Source organism: Pseudophryne corroboree, chromosome 12 (assembly GCF_028390025.1).
Source record: "Pseudophryne corroboree isolate aPseCor3 chromosome 12, aPseCor3.hap2, whole genome shotgun sequence".
NCBI lineage: Eukaryota > Metazoa > Chordata > Amphibia > Anura > Myobatrachidae > Pseudophryne > Pseudophryne corroboree.
The window spans coordinates 59,932,730-59,950,844 of NC_086455.1; positions in this window are offsets into that span (position 1 = coordinate 59,932,730).

Below are 18,115 nucleotides of genomic sequence, written 5' to 3' on the forward strand. Positions count from 1 at the left end.
GCGGATTATCTGCAATACTGTACATAGTTATTGTTAACAAATTCGGGTTATATTGTTAAGGAGCCATCTTTAAGAGGCTCTTTCTGTTATCATACTGTTAACTGGGTTTAGATCACAAGTTGTACGGTGTGATTGGTGTGGCTGGTATGAGTCTTACCCGGGATTCAAATTGCCTCCCTTATTGTGTACGCTCGTCCGGGCACAGTACCTAACTGGAGTCTGGAGGAGGGTCATGGGGGGAGGAGCCAGTGCACACCACCTGATCTGGTAAAAGCTTTACTTTTTTGTGCCCTGTCTCCTGCGGAGCCGCTATTCCCCATGGTCCTTTCAGGAACCCCAGCATCCACTACGGACTCCGAGAAATAGAATTATCGGTAAGTAAATTCTTATTTTTACTTACCGGTAAATCTATTTCTCGTAGTCCGTAGTGGATGCTGGGCGCCCGTCCTAAGTGCGGACTTCTTCTGCAATACTTGTATATAGTTATTGCTTAAATAAGGGTTATGTTGTGGTTGCATCAGGGTTGATCTGATGCTCCGTTGTTGTTCATACTGTTAACTGGGTAAGTTTATCACAAGTTATTTGGTGTGACTGGTATGAGTCTTGCCCTGGATTCCAAAATCCTTTCCTTGTACTGTCAGCTCTGCCGGGCACAGTTTCTCTAACTGAGGTCTGGAGGAGGGACATAGAGGGTGGAGCTAGAGCACACCAGTATCCAAATTCTTTCTTGAGGTGCCCTGTCTCCTGCGGAGCCCGTCTATTCCCCATGGTCCTTACGGAGTCCCCAGCATCCACTACGGACTACGAGAAATAGATTAACCGGTAAGTAAAATCTTATTTTTTAGGACACTGGTGACTCTTTTTCTGAGGTCTGTGTACATTTTCGGTATCGCCTGCCTAGAGAAATGGAACCTAGATGGTATTTGGTACCGGGGACACAGTACCTCAATCAAGTCTTTAGTTGCCTGTGAATTAACGGTGGATAACGGAAACACGTTTCTCACCGCCAAGGCCTGAGTTATCCGCTTTGCAACAGGATGACTGCTGTGATATTTCATCTTCCTCGCAAAGGACTGTTTGACAATCAATTGCTTACTGGAAGTAGTACAAGTGGTCTTCCGACTTCCCCTCTGGGATGACTATCGACTCCCAGCAGCAACAACAGCAGCGCCAGCAGCAGTAGGCGTTACACTCAAGGATGCATCGGAGGAATCCCAGGCAGGAGAGGACTCGTCAGACTTGCCAGTGACATGGCCTGCAGGACTATTGGCTTTCCTGTGTGAGGAGGAAATTGACACTGAGGGAGTTGGTGGTGTGGTTTGCAGGAGCTTGGTTACAAGAGGAAGGGATTTAGTGGTCAGTGGACTGCTTCCGCTGTCATCCAAAGTTTCTCTTATGTCCTAGGGGATGCTGGGGACTCCGTAAGGACCATGGGGTATAGACGGGCTCCGCAGGAGATAGGGCACCTAAAAAGAACTTTGACTATGGGTGTGCACTGGCTCCTCCCTCTATGCCCCTCCTCCAGACCTCAGTTAGATCTTGTGCTCAGAGGAGAATGGGTGCACTGCAGAGAGCTCTCCAGAGTTTTCTGTTGAAAAAGATTTTTGTTAGGTTTTTTATTTTCAGGGAGTCCTGTTGGCAACAGGCTCCCTGCATCGTGGGACCGAGGAGAGAGAAGCATAGCTGGCTTGTCAAGTTGGGCACTGATTCTAAGGCTACTGGACACCATTAGCTCCAGAGGGAGTCGGAACACAGGTCTCACCTGGGGTTCGTCCCGGAGCCGCGCCACCGTCCTCATAGATGCCGAAGATAGAAGCCGGATAGAGAAGGCAGAAGACATCTTAGGTGGCAGAAGACATCAGATCTTCATGAGGTAAGGCGCGCAGCGGTAACTGAAGGGTGCAGGGCGCCCTGGGCAGCAATAAACCTCACATTTTGGCCAAATACAGTTTGATTAGGCTGCGGAGGCAGTAAATCTATGATCCCCCGCCATTTTATTGAAAAATCACTGGGACCGAAGCCCGCCGTCGGGTGGGTGGGGCTTGATCCTCAGCACTAACCAGCGCCATTTTCTCCACAGAAGCTGCATGCATGAGGAAAACGCTGGCTCCCTGGTCTCTCCCCTGCTGAACTTCACAGGCTTGAAAAAGAGGAGGGGGGCACATTAGCAACGCAGTGAGTGGGAATTGGCATATTATATATAAAAAAGCGCTATCTGGACATTTTTTCCAGTGTTTTAAAGCGCTGGTGTGTGCTGGCATACTCTCTCTCTGTCTCTCCTTAGGACCTGGTTGGGGTTTTGTCCCCTTATAGGTTAATCCCTGTGTGTGTGGGGTGTCGGTACGTGTGTGTCGACATGTCTGAGGCGGAAGGCTTCTCCAAGGAGGAGGTGGAGCAAATGAGTGGTGTGTCACCGTCGGTTGTGCCGACTCCAGATTGGATGGACATGTGGCATATGATGAATGCAAGTGTGGCATCTTTACATAAAAGGCTTGATAAGGCTGATTTAGGGGGGACATCAGGGGGTCAATCCTCGGATTGGACCGACTCACAGGGCCTGTCGGGGTCTCAAAAGCGTCCCTTAACACAAGACACTACTACCGACACGGATTCTGATTCCAGTGTCAACTATGACGAAGTAAAATTGCACCCTAGGGTGACTAAATCCATTCAGGGTATGATTGTGGCAATAAGGGATGTGTTGCATATTGTGGATGAACCCTCGGTCCCCGGCACAAGGGTACACATGTTTAAGGAAAAGAAACAGATTATTAACTTTCCCACATCTCATGAATTAAATGAATTCTTTGGAAAAGCTTGGGAGACTCCGGATAAGAGACCGCAGATCCCCAAAAGAATTTATATGGCATACCCCTTCCCTAAGCAGGACAGGAAAATTTGGGAATCACCCCCCACTGTGGACAAGGCCCTGACGCGCTTGTCCAAGAAAGTGGCGCTACCGTCTCCTGACACAGCAGCCCTTAAGGACCCTGCAGATCGCAGGCAAGAAACTACCTTAAAGTGTATTTATTCTCATACGGGGGCTGTGCTACGACCGACAATTGCGTCGGCATAGGTGTGTAGCGCAATTGCAGCTTGGACAGATGAGCTGACAGATCAATTTGATAATATGGATAAGGATACTATATTCCTAACTCTAGCCCATATTAAAGACGCAGTCTTATTTATGAGGGATGCTCAAAGGGACATTGGATTGCTAGCTTCTAGGGCCAATGCCATGTCTGTCTCAGCGAGAAGATCCTTATGGACTCGCCAATGGACGGGTGATGCGGATTCCAAAAAACATATGGAAGTACTACCCTATAAGGGTGATGTATTGTTTGGGATGGGCTGACGGACCTGGTTTCCACAGCTACAGCAGGTAAATCTAATTTTTTACCATATATTCCCCAACAGCAAAAGAAAGTAACACCCTATCAGATGCAGTCCTTTCGGTCGCACAAGTCCAAAAGAGGTCGGGGATCCTCTTTCCTCGCCAGAGGTAAGGCCAGAGGCAAGAGAGCGCCTGCTTCGGCAGGTGCCCAGGAACAAAAGTCCTCCCCGGCTACTCCAAAACCCACAACATGATGCTGGGGCTCCCCTGAGGGAGTCCGCACCGGTGGGGGCACATCTTCGACTTTTCAGTCAGGCCTGGGTCAGTTCGGACCTGAATCCCTGGGTGTTGGAAATAGTTTCCCAGGGTTACAAATTGGAATTCGAGGAGGTGCCCCCGCGCCGATTTTTCAAATCGGCCCTACCAGCTTCCACATCGGAAAGGGATATAGTGTTAGCTGCAATTCAAACGCTGTGTATACAGCAAGTGATAATCAAGGTTCCCCTGCACCAGCAGGGAAGAGGTTACTACTCAACCCTATTTGTGGTCCCGAAACCGGACGGTTCAGTCAGACCTATTTTGAATCTGAAATCCCTAAACCTGTACATAAAAAGATTCAAATTCAAAATGGAATCTCTCAGAGCGATAATAGCCAACATGGAGGAGGGGGAGTTTATGGTGTCTCTGGACATAAAGGATGCGTACCTTCATGTCCCCATATATGCCCCCCATCAGGAATACCTGAGATTCGCTGTACAGGATTGTCATTACCAATTTCAGACGTTGCCGTTTGGACTCTCCATGGCCCCGAGGATTTTCACCAAGATAATGGCGGAAATGATGGTGGTCCTGCGCAAGCATGGAGTCACAATTATCCCATACTTGGACGATCTCCTGATAAAAGCGAGATCAAGGGAGAAATTGCTGAGCAGTGTGGCGCTCTCTCTGAGAGTGCTCCAGCAACACGGTTGGATTTTAAATCTACCAAAGTCACAGTTGATTCCGACAACTCGACTACCGTTCCTAGGTATGATACTGGATACGGAACAAATGAAGGTCTTCCTCCCAATAGAGAAAGCCCAAGACATCCAGAACATGGTCAGAGACCTGCTAAAACCGAAGAGGGTGTCAGTTCACCAATGCACTCGAGTTCTGGGGAAAATGGTGGCGGCCTACGAGGCCATTCCCTTCGGAAGGTTCCATGCAAGGACTTTTCAATGGGACCTTCTGGACAAGTGGTCCGGGTCCCATCTGCACTTACATCGGAAAATAACTCTGTCCCCAGGGACCAGAGTGTCCCTCCTGTGGTGGTTGCAAAGTGCTCACCTCCTAGAAGGTCGCCGGTTCGGAATTCAGGATTGGATCCTGGTTACCACGGACGCGAGCCTCCGAGGATGGGGAGCGGTCACACAGGGAAAAAATTTCAGGGTCTTTGGTCAGACCAGGAGTCCTGTCTACACATCAATGTGTTGGAACTCAGGGCCATTTACAACGGCCTTCGACAAGCGGAGAGTTTTCTTCGAAACCTACCGGTTCTGATTCAATCAGACAATGTCACAGCAGTGGCTCATGTGAACCGCAAAGGCGGGACAAGAAGCAGAGTCGCAATGGCGGAAGCCACAAGGATCCTTCGCTGGGCGGAAAATCATGTAAGCGCTCTGTCAGCTGTCTTCATTCCGGGAGTGCACAACTGGGAAGCAGACTTCCTCAGCAGACACGATCTCCATCCAGGAGAGTGGGGACTTCATCAAGAAGTCTTTGCAGACGTAACACTTCTTTTGGGAACTCCTCAAATAGACATGATGGCGTCACGCCTCAACAAAAAACTTCGGAGGTATTGCGCCAGGTCTCGGAACCCTCAGGCAGTAGCAGTAGACACTCTGGTAACACCATGGGTGTTCAAATCGGTCTACGTGTTTCCTCCTCTTCCTCTCATCACAAAAGTGTTGAGGATCATAAGACGAAGAAGAGTACAGACGATACTCGTTGTCCCAGACTGGCCTCGAAGGGCCTGGTACTCGGATCTACAAGAGATGCTCACAGGAGATCCCTGGCCTCTTCCTCTGAGGGAAGACCTGTTGCAGCAGGGGCCCTGTGTATTTCAAGACTTACGCGGTTACGTTTGACGGCATGGCGGTTGAACGCCGAATCCTAGCGAAAAAGGGGATTCCGGAAGAGGTCATCCCTACTTTAATAAAGGCTAGGAAGGAGGCGACGATAAAACAATATCACCGTATCTGGCGAAAGTATGTGTCTTGGTGTGAGACCAAGAATGCACCTACGGAAGATTTTCATCTGGGTCGTCTTCTCCACTTCCTATAGACAGGAGTGGATATGGGCCTGAAATTAGGCTCTGTTAAGGTACAGATTTCGGCCCTCTCGATTTTCTTTCAAAAGGAATTGGCTTCTCTTGCAGAAGTCCAGACATTTGTAAAGGGAGTGCTGCACATCCAGCCCCCTTTTGTGCCTCCAGTGGCACCATGGGACCTGAACGTGGTGTTCCAGTTCCTAAAATCACACTGGTTTGAACCACTTAACAAGGTTGAGTTGAAATTTCTTACCTGGAAGGTGGTCATGTTGTTGGCCTTAGCATCGGCAAGGCGAGTGTCAGAATTGGCGGCTTTGTCACACAAGAGCCCCTACTTGATTTTTCATTTGGATCGAGCTGACTTGAGGACACGTCCGCAATTTTTGCCTAAAGTGGTTTCTTCGTTCCATATGAATCAACCTATTGTGGTGCCTGTGGCTACAAGTAACCTGGAGGATTCCAGATCCCTGGACGTAGTCAGGGCCTTAAAAATTTAGGTAGCCAGGACGGCTAGAATTAGGAAAACAGATGCTCTGTTTGTCCTGTATGCGGCCAATAAGATTGGCGCTCCTGCTTCGAAGCAGACTATTGCTCGCTGGATCTGTAATACGATTCAGCAGGCTCACTCTACGGCTTGATTGCCGATACCAAATTCGGTTAAGGCCCATTCCACTAGGAAGGTGGGCTCTTCTTGGGCGGCTGCCCGAGGCGTCTCGGCATTACAACTTTGCCGAGCGGCGACTTGGTCGGGGTCAAACACTTTGCTAAATTCTACAAATTTGATACCCTGGCTGATGAGGACCTAGCGTTTGCTCAGTCGGTGCTGCAGAGTCATACGCACTCTCCCGCCCGATTGGATGCTTTGGTATAAACCCCATGGTCCTTACGGAGTCCCCAGCATCCTCTAGGACGTAAGAGAAAATAAGATTTTAAACCTACCGGTAAATCTATTTCTCCTAGTCCGTAGAGGATGCTGGGCGCCCGTCACAGTGCGGAAACTCTGCAAGACTTGTATATAGTTGTTGCTTACATAAGGGTTATGTTACAGTTGACATCGGTCTTGGGCCGTTACTGTTGTTTGTTCATACTGTTAACTGGTTATGTATGTTTCAGGTTACACGGTATGATTGGTGTGGGCTGGTATGAATCTTGACCTTGGATTGCTAAATCCTGCTTTGTATTGTCCATCTCCTCTGGGCACAGTTCTCTAACTGAGGTCTGGAGGAGGGGCATAGAGGGAGGAGCCAGTGCACACCCATAGTCAAAGTTCTTTTTAGGTGCCCTATCTCCTGCGGAGCCCGTCTATACCCCATGGTCCTTACGGAGTCCCCAGCATCCTCTACGGACTAGGAGAAATAGATTTACCGGTAGGTTTAAAATCTTATTTTTTTAACTTGTCACTGACTTATGATGAATGCGCTGCAGGTGACGTATAAGGGAGGATGTTCCGAGGTGTTTAACGTTCTTACCCTTACTTATTACAGCTTGACAAAGGCAACACACGGCTTGACACCTGTTGTCCGCATTTGTGTTAAAATAATTCCACACCGAAGAGGTGATTTTTTTTTGTAATTTGACCAGGCATGTCAATGGCCATATTCGTCCCACGGACAACAGGTGTCTCCCCGGGTGCCTGACTTAAACAAACCACCTCACCATCAGAATTCTCCTTGTCAATTTCCTCCTCAGAGCCAGCAACACCCATATCCTGGTGTACTTCAACAGTGACATCTTCAATTTGACTATCAGGAACTGGACTGCGGGTGCTCCTTCCAGCACTTGCAGGGGGCGTGCAAATGGTGGAAGGCGCCACCTCTTCCCGTCCAGTGTTGGGAAGGTCAGGCATCGCAGCCGACACAATTGGACTCTCCTTGGGGATTTGTGATTTAGAAGAATGCACAGTTCTTTGCTGTGCTTTTGCCAGCTTAAGTCTTTTCATTTTTCTAGCGGGAGGATGAGTGCTTCCATCCTCATGTGAAGCTGAACCACTAGCCATGAACATAGGCCAGGCCCTCAGCCGTTCCTTGCCACTCCGTGTCATAAATGGCATATTGGCAAGTTTACGCTTCTCCTCAGACGCTTTTAATTTTGATTTTTGGGTCATTTTACTGAACTTTTGTGTTTTGGATTTTACATGCTCTCTACTATGACATTGGGCATCGGCCTTGGCAGACGACGTTGATGGCATTTCATCGTCTCGGCCATGACTAGTGGCAGCAGCTTCAGCATGAGGTGGAAGTGGATCTTGATCTTTCCCTATTTTACCCTCCACATTTTTGTTCTCCATTTTTTAATGTGTGGAATTATATGCCAGTAATATATCAATAGCAATGGCCTACTACTGTATATACTGCGCACAACTGAAATGCACCACAGGTATGGATGGATAGTATACTTGATGACACAGAGGTAGGTAGAGCAGTGGCCTACTGTACCGTACTGCTATATATTATATACTGGTGGTCAGCAAACTGCAAAACTGAAATGCACCACAGGTATGGATGGATAGTATACTTGACGACACAGAGGTAGGTAGAGCAGTGGCCTTCTGTACCGTACTCCTATATATTATATACTGGTGGTCAGCAAAATTATGCACTGTACTCCTACTATATACTACAATGCAGCACAGATATGGAGCGTTTTTCAGGCAGAGAACGTATAATACTGGTGGTCACTGGTCAGCAAAACTCTGCACTGTACTCCTCCTATATAATACTGCTGGTCCCCAGTCCCCACAATAAAGCAGTGTGAGCACAGATATATGCAGCACACTGAGCACAGATATGGAGCGTTTTTCAGGCAGAGAATGTATAATACTGGTGGTCACTGGTCAGCAAAACGCTGCACTGTACTCCTATAATACTGCTGGTCCCCAGAATAAAGATATTTGCAGCCCCCTGAAAGTTCTGAAACAAAGTGAGAGGACGCCAGCCACGTCCTCTCACTATCATTTCCAATGCACGAGTGAAAAATGGCGGCGACGCACGGCTCCTTCTATAGAATCCGAATCTCGCGAGAATCCGACAGCGGGATGATGACGTTCGGGCGCGCTCGGGTTAACCGAGCAATACTGGAGTATCCGAGTATGCCTCGGACCCGTGTAAAATGGGTGAAGTTCGGGGGGGTTCGGATTCCGAGGAACCGAACCCGCTCATCACTACCTGAAACAGAAGGTAATGACTACCACTATGAGCTTACAATGTAATTTCTTTTTCATCCACTAGGGGTCACCGGAGTACTCTTGGGATATGGACGGTGCAATAGCAGGGATAGGCACATTTAAATGTGTAACTCTCCTTACCCTCCATACTACCCAGATGCCACAGTGGTTTTTGTGCCTTCACAGGGAAAGGACATGATACGGAAGTCTCCAAGACTTAATTTTTAAATTTTCCTTTTTCTTCCACAGTCCCTTCCCAGCTTACTAAGAAGCGTGGGTCTGGGACTGTGTATGGTGCTATCGCAGCATAAAGCTTGTCAGTGCTTAACAAGAGAAGTACCGCCATAGACCTTCATCAGCAATTGCTGACTCAGCCATGGCTGCAGGAGCAGGACGGAGCTTACAGAGAAGCCCCGTCATTGCATCCAGATCCCGGCAGGTGCGGTGAGTAAGGAGAGGACGGTCAGCTCACGCTGCCGCTGCTCCGTATGTATTTTCACTATGGGAGGGTTACAGGTGCTGGGCCCGACACCCTCTCCCCAGAACAGCTGCTATGCAACTACAAGGCGGTCAGCTTCCGCCGTCCTGTATGTATGTGAAAGGACAGGGGCTGCTATCGCACACTCCCCAAACCACTGCACAGTTCACGGAGCACTACATAGCTGCAGCGGTCAGCTCCCGCTGCTTCACTGACATCCAATGGTGCTAGCTGCCACCGCTCCACTGACCTCTAATGGTGCTAGCCGCGGCGGTCAGCTCCCGCTGCTGCTGCCACTCCACTGACCTCTAATGGTGTTAGCTGCGGCGGTCACCACCCGCTGCAGTCGCTCCACTGTGATCCCATGGTGGTTGGTGCTAGCAGTGGCGGTCAGCTTCCGCTGACGCCACTCAGATCCTGCAAGCCAGATTAGACTACATGTGCGGCAGTCAGCTCCTGCTACCTCCACTTACTGTGTGAGCGTGCTGTACGTGAACCAGAAGCAGCTTCACAGGAGGCGGGAGGCATGGTAGAGTACACTCAATTTCATTCCCGCCCTCTGCAGAGGTTAATACTTTCCAAGTGGGATGGCCTACCTCATCGGATCAGGTCTCACATGATCTCCTTGACTCCGGAGGTTCGTCTATTGCTGACCTGGTGGCTATAGGACCAGCAGTTCAACAGGGGCCGTCCCTTCTGGATCCCCAACATGGTCTTACTGACTACGGATGCCAGTCTGAGGGGCTGGGGCGCGGTGTTGGAGCAACACTCTTTCCAGGGTTGGTGGACCAGGAGGAATCACTCCTCCCGATAACCATTCTGGAATTGCAGGCAGTGTTCAATGCTTTGTCTCTCGCCCTGCCTATGTTAAAGAACAGGCCTGTTCAAGTACGGTCAGACAACGCCACCATGGTGGCATACATAAACCATCAAGGAGGCACTCAAAGCTGCATGGCAACGATGGAAGTGTCAAAAATCCTTCGTTGGGCGGAACGCCATCTGCCAGCAATATCGGCAGTGTTCATCCGGGAGTCCTCAGCTGGGAAGCGGATTTCCTCTGTCGTTAGGACGTGCATGCCGGAGAGCGGAGTCTTCATCAGGAAGTCTTTCAACTCTAGTGGACAAATGGGGCCTACCAGATGTAGACTTAATGGCGTCTCGACACAATCACAAAGTTCCGGTCTTCGGATCAAGAACCAGGGATCCTCAAGCAGCGTTCGTGGACGCACTGGCAATTCCATAGAAATTTCGGCTGCCCTATGTGTTCCCTCCAGTGTCACTCCTGCCCAGGGTACTACGTAAGTTCAATGCACAAATATTGAAAAGCTGCTCAATCAGATGTAATATCAGTCAGGTGCTAAAAGGGAGGGGTAATTCTGTGTAAGAAAAAACAATTTGTGTTCCCTAATGCACACTGAGTGAGTAATAATACTAGATAATAAATCAGATAATACGGAGATCTTAGTTGCGTATATCTGCAGATATAGGGTTAAGCCCCCAGGCCGATCGACAAGGCTTCTCCGTCACTGGGGGTCCCTAATACTAGGTATGGGTCCGGGGTGCAGGACCCCATCATGCCGGCACAGGTCGGCTACCCCGGGCCACACACAGGAGAACGTTAATAAGGGTTAATAAGAAGCACAGAAGTGCTATATAAGTGTGATTAAAATACAAAAATATATACAAAGTGATAGGGAAAATCGTGAGTGTTAATAAAGTGTTAGGGTGTGCCGACCTGAAGCCACCCAGCCATACCGACACAGGGGCCACCGCACCCCACACCCACCCCATAAATAATTACAAATATGTCTGGGTCTAAATGCCCAGTGTAAGGCCACATGATAATGGCTCCTACAGCATCTGAGAGCCGGCTTACCTGGAGACACCCCTGGCTTCCCCAATGGCACTGGAGTCAGCAATCCCTCCTAATGCTGACCCATCCATGCCTCTCTAAATACAATGCACAAATATTGGAAAGCTGCTCAATCAGATGTAATATCAGTCAGGTGCTAAAAGGGAGGGGTAATTCTGTGTAAGACGACTTGATAATCCTGGCAAACTCCCACGATGTCCTCCTCAGTCATCTGCAACTGACTGTAAACTCCCTACAAGCCCACAGATGGCTCCTCAACTGGAAGAAGTCCTTGCTGGTCCCTGCTCGGAGGATGGTGCACCTGTGGGCACTGCTGGACACACACAGTCAACAGCTGTTTTTGTCTCCAGAGAAGGTCCTGAAGCTTCAGGACAGGATAAGATACTTCCTCTCTCGCCCAAGAGTGTCGATACACTCGGCGATGCAAGTATCAGGCCTGATGGTGTTGGCTTTCGACATGGTAGAGTACACTCAATTTCATTCCCGCCCTCTGCAGAGGTTAATACTTTCCAAGTGGGATGGCCTACCTCATCGGATTAGGTCTCACATGATCTCCTTGACTCCGGAGGTTCGTCTATTGCTGACCTGGTGGCTATAGGACCAGCAGTTCAACAGGAGCCGTCCCTACTGGATCCCCAACATGGAGGTAAATTTACTAAGATTCGTGTTTTCCCGTTTGAGGTCAAAGTTCAATCACGAATGACATCGAAAGTGTAAATATGCAACTTTTTGAATTTATTACGACTAATTTACTAAGCTGCCGTATTCTGCATTTTCGGGTTTTCCGATGTCGATGTCATTCGTTTTTTTTTTCAGTTTTTTACGGCAGTGATTAGCAAAACACTGCCGACTTTTTCAAAATGAATCTCGGCCGGATCTGTGTGATCCATGCTGGGGTTCATTTTTTTGTTTTTTTTTCAATAAACACTGTAAAACTTAAAACTAAATTGCGTGGGGTCCCCCCTCCTAAGCATAACCAGCCTCGGGCTCTTTGAGCCGATCCTGGTTGCAGAAATATGGGGGAAAAATTGACAGGGGTTCCCCCATATTTAAGCAACCAGCATCGGGCTCCGCCTGGTCCTGGTTCCAAAAATACGGGGGACAAAAAGAGTAGGGGTCCCCCGTATTTTTAAAACCAGCACCGGGCTCCACTAGCTGGACAGATAATGCCACAGCCGGGGGTCACTTTTATATAGTGCCCTACGGCCGTGGCATCAAATATCCAACTAGTCACCCCTGGCCGGGGTACCCTGGGGGAGTGGGGACCCCTTCAATCAAGGGGTCCCCCCCCCCAGCCACCCAAGGGCCAGGGGTGAAGCCCGAGGCTGTCCCCCCCCATCCAATTGGCTGCGGATGGGGGGCTGATAGCCTTTTTTGAAAATGAAAAGATATTGTTTTTAGTAGCAGTACTACAAGGCCCAGCAAGCCTCCCCCGCATGCTGGTACTTGGAGAACCACAAGTACCAGCATGCGGCGGAAAAACGGGCCCGCTGGTACCTGTAGTACTATTACTAAAAAAATACCCAAAAAAAGACAAGACACACACACCGTGAAAGTAAAGATTTATTACATACATGCACACAAACATACATACATACTTACCTTATGTTCACACGCAGGTCGGTCCTCTTCTCCAGTAGAATCCAAGGGGTACCTGTTAAATAAATTCTACTCACCAGATCCAGGGTCCTCGGGGCAACCATTTGTAATCCAGGTACTTGAATAAAATAACAAAACGGATACCCGAGCCACGAACTGAAAGGGGCCCCATGTTTTCACATGGGACTCCTTTCCCCGAATGCCAGAAACCCACTCTGACTTCTGTCTAAGTGGGTTTCTTCAGCCAATCAGGGAGCGCCACGTTGTAGCACTCTCCTGATCGGCTGTGTGCTCCTGTACTGAGTGACAGGCGGCACACGGCAGTGTTACAATGTAGCGCCTATGCGCTCCATTGTAACCAATGGTGGGAACTTTCTGCTCAGCGGTGACGTCACTTTAGGTCAACCGCAGGGCAGAAAGTTCCCACCATTGGTTACAATGGAGCGCATAGGCGCTACATTGTAACACTGCCGTGTGCCGCCTGTCACTCAGTACAGGAGCACACTGCCGATCAGGAGAGTGCTACAACGTGGCGCTCCCTGATTGGCTGAAGAAACCCACTTAGACATCAGTCAGAGTGGGTTTCTGGCATTCGGGGAAAGGGGGCCCATGTGAAAACATGGGTCCCCTTTCAGTGCGTGGCTCGGCTCTCCGTTTTTTTATTTTATTCAAGTACGTGGATTACAAATGGATGCTACGAGGAGCCTGGGACCCTGGATCTGGTGAGTAGAATTTATTCAACAGGTACCCCTTGGATTCTACTGGAGAAGAGGACCGACCCTCGTGTGAACATAAGGTAAGTATGTATGTATGTTTGTGTGGATGGATGTAATAAAACTTTACTTTCAAGGTGTGTGTGTATTGTCTTTTTTTGGGTATTTTTTTAGTAGTAGTACTACAGGTACCAGCGGGCCCGTTTTTCCGCCGCATGCTGGTACTTGTGGTTCTCCAAGTACCAGCATGCGGGGGAGGCTTGCTGGGCCTTGTAGTACTGCTACTAAAAACAATATCTTTACATTTTCACAAAAGGCTATCAGCCCCCCATCCGCAGCCAATTGGATGGGGGGGACAGCCTCGGGCTTCACCCCTGGCCCTTGGGTGGCTGGGGGGGGGGGACCCCTTGATTGAAGGGGTCCCCACTCCCCCAGGGTACCCCGGCCAGGAGTGACTAGTTGGATATTTGATGCCACGGCCGCAGGGCACTATATAAAAGTGACCCCCGGCTGTGGCATTATCTGTCCAGCTAGTGGAGCCCGGTGCTGGTTTTAAAAATACGGGGGACCCCTACTCTTTTTGTCCCCCGTATTTTTGGAACCAGGACCAGGCGCAGAGCCCGATGCTGGTTGCTTAAATATGGGGGAACCCCTGTCATTTTTTTCCCCATATTTCTGCAACCAGGGTCGGCTCAAAGAGCCCGAGGCTGGTTATGGTTAGGAGGGGGGACCCCACGCATTTTTTTTTGGGGAAAATAACCTCTTTCCCACCCCTTCCCACTGATATACATGCACGGATCTCATGGATCCGTGCATGCCTATCCAATCACGGTAAAAAAAAGCAGGTCTGTTTTTTTAAGCACTTTTTTACGAGTTGTAATTTTTCACGGCAGTGTTTGTTTTTTTTTTTGCTTTGCACTTCTTAGTAAATTACCGAGATTCATAGTTAAACAGCCGCGTTTTGACCGATGGTGTATTCATTCGTAATTTTTTTCTTGGACTTCCAAAAAATTACGAATGCCCTCATCACTGCCGTGATTATTGCTTAGTAAATTACCGAGATGACACTTTGATGAAAAAACGGCATCTCGGTCAAAATCGGGACCTTAGTAAATTTACCCCATGGTCTTACTGACTACGGATGCCAGTCTGAGAGGCTGGGGCGCGGTGTTGGAGCAACACTCTTTCCAGGGTTGGTGGAACAGGAGGAATCACTTCTCCCGATAAACATTCTGGAATTGCAGGCAGTGTTCAATGCTTTGTCTCTCGCCCTGCCTATGTTAAAGAACAGGCCTGTTCAAGTACGGTCAGACAACGCCACCATGGTGGCATACATAAACCATCAAGGAGGCACTCAAAGCTGCATGGCAACGATGGAAGTGTCAAAAATCCTTTGTTGGGCGGAACGCCATCTGCCAGCAATATCGGCAGTGTTCATCCGGGATCCTCAGCTGGGAAGCGGATTTCCTCAGTCGTTAGGACGTGCATGCCGAAGAGCGGAGTCTTCATCAGGAAGTCTTTCAACTCTAGTGGACAAATGGGGCCTACCAGATGTAGACTTAATGGCGTCTCGACACAATCACAAAGTTCCGGTCTTCGGATCAAGAACCAGGGATCCTCAAGCAGCGTTCGTGGACGCACTGGCAATTCCATAGAAATTTCGGCTGCCCTATGTGTTCCCTCCAGTGTCACTCCTGCCCAGGGTACTACGTAAGTTCAAACAAGAAAGAGGAATACTACTTCTAGTCGCTCCAGCGTGGCCCAGGCGGCATTGGTTCTCAGACTTGCAGGGTCCATCGATACAGCGTCCTCTTCTACTTCCTCAGTGCCCAGACCTCCTCATTCAGGGCCCTTGTGTCTACCCGGACCTGGCCAGACTGGCTTTGACTGTGTGGCTCTTGAAGCATCACTCCTGAGGGCTAAAGGATTCTCCGAGGCGGTTATCCAAACTATGCTAAAGGCCCGAAAGCCGGCATTTGCACGGATATATTACAGGGTCTGGAATTCTTACTTCACCTGGTGTGCTGCTAAGAATTACGATGCATACAAATTCGGAACTTCCAGACTTCTGGCTTTTCTGCAAGAAGGCCTGGACTTCTGGCCTCCCTCAAAGTTCATATATCTGCCTTGTCGGTGTGGTTTCAGAGAAAAATTGTGTCTATTCCTGACGTTCATACTTTCACTCTGTGTTTTACGGATTCAGCCATCCTATGTCCCTCCTGTGGCTCCTTGGGATCTGTCTGTTGTCCTGAATGCCCTGCAAGAGTCTCCATTTGAATCTCTTGAGTCAGTGGACCTTAAATGGCTCACAATCAAGGTCCTGTTCCTACTAGCTATTACCTCTGCTAGGAGGGTGTCAGACCTAGGCGCTTTGGCCTGTCGTCCACTCTTCCTGATATTTCACCGTGACGGGGCAGTTCTTAGAACTTGCCCTGGTTATTTAACTAAGGTGGTGTCATCTTTTCACCTAAACCAAGAGATTGTGGTTCCGACCTTCATCTCTTCTGGTTTGTACTCCAAAGACCGGTCTTTGGATGTGATACGGGCTCTCCGTATATACATGGAGAGGACTGCCTCTATCTGGAGGTCAGATTCCCTTTTTGTACGGTTTGGTTTTCACAAACATGGCTGGCCTGCGAATAAGCAAATCCTGGCCAGATGGATTAGAATGGTGAATGCACAAGCTTAAGCACAGGCTGGACTCCCAGTTCCTGCTGCTATTATTGCCCATTCTACTCTGTCTGTTGGACCTTCTCGAGTCGCCCGCTGTGGCGCGTCCGCTGTACAATTGTGCAAGGCGGCTACATGGTCCTCAGTGAACACGTTCATTAGATTCTATGCCTTTGATACTTCCGCCTCCCAGGATGCTTCCTTTGGACGCTGGGTTCTCATACCCGCGTCCCCTCCCTTGAGGAACTGCTTTAGGACATCACCCAATGTTTCCCTGTGGAAACCAATGTACCCTGCTGCAGAAAAGGAGATTTATGGTAGACTTACCATTGTTAAATCTCTTTCTGCGATGTACATTGGGTTCCACAGGGCGCCCACCCTGACGCACTTAGCTTCTATGGCATTTGCCGCTGGTCCCTTCTCCTGTCGTGAGAATGTGGTTTTATGTGACTAACATCTGCCTTCTCTTTAGCCTGCTCCTACATTGGACTGGTTAACAAAACTGAGCTCACAGTGCCTGGAGGCGGGGTTATAGAGGAGGCCCCACAATGCATCCTGGGACAGCCTAAACCTTTAGCCTGTTCGTGCCTCTCTGGATCAAGATCCACTCTACACGCGATGTTTGCCTGACTGGAACTCAATGTACTTCGCAGAAAGAGATTTAACAATTGTAAGTCTACCATGAATATAATATTTTCAAGAATGGATAGAGTGCTTTCATTCTGTCCGGTTTATATACCTAACTAAATTGGTCCTAATTAGATCCTAATTACACTACTTCCGGCTTACTTCCGCCGGAAGTGACGTGTAAAAGGTCCATCATTCCCCACTGTGCCTATTCTATAATGTACTATGGTTTCCTTAGGTTCTGTTTTACCGGAACCAGAAGTGACATGGTGCGCTTCACCGGTCACTTCCGGTTGCGTTCCACCTCGGAATGTACATATTTAATAGATTTCTCTTATACATACCAGATTATTTACATGGTAAGGGGTGAAGTACATGTAAATAATCTGGTATGTATAAGAGAAATGAGACTCATCCTGAACTTTACCTTTAAAAACGTCCTCAGTCCACTGCTATATACACCAATAGAGTATATATCAGTATGGTAATACACTGAATACCATCGTTTATACCATTTGAAATAATCATAACCTGTGCTTTTACTGTGGACAAAGAAGGAGCAGTTACTTTGGAGGGTCTGGATAAGCCATCTGCGGTGGTGCCGAGCATTCCAGCCGGGGACCTTGTTTGCTATTCCAGCTAGCCCACCGCAGCACCAATATATGGTAAGACTCATCCTGAAGTTTTTCTAAGAACATCCTCAATCCACTATTATACATGTAGCATCTATCAGTATGGTATCACATTGAAAAACATTGTTTGTGCCATTTGAAATAATCACAACCTGTCACATTAAATGTCGTATATTTTTAACATTGTATGAATTTTGTACTTATTTGTAAGATGATTCATGTTTCCTAATCATGTTCGTATATGATCTTATTTTACTGTGTATGTTTTTTTAAGAATACTTTTTAAAAAAAAATTCTTATCTGTGAGAAATCTCTGGGTTTTAAGCACCTATTAGTGACCCTACCATTTGAAATTATTCATGCCAAACGGGAAACATACTGCTCGTTTCCAAGGTGCACTAAGGCTGCTACAAAAAAAACCTCTAACTGCGCAGAACTTGGCATATTGAACCTTTTTTTATAATCGGTCATTTGCTACCGAACACTGGAAAATGGTCAAAACTTGTCTGTGATTTAACCAATTTGTATCTGACAGGTTTTGTCCATTTTCCAGTGTTTGGGAGCAAGTGATCGATTGTCAGTTGCTCTCATCCATTACCAGGTTTTCATTCCAACCACAGATTATCTGGCAGATAATTGTATAGTGAATGCCATTTTAGACTCTTGTGTTGGTGAAAGGATTATTCTTTTTGTAATGTTATATTTAGTACGCACATTT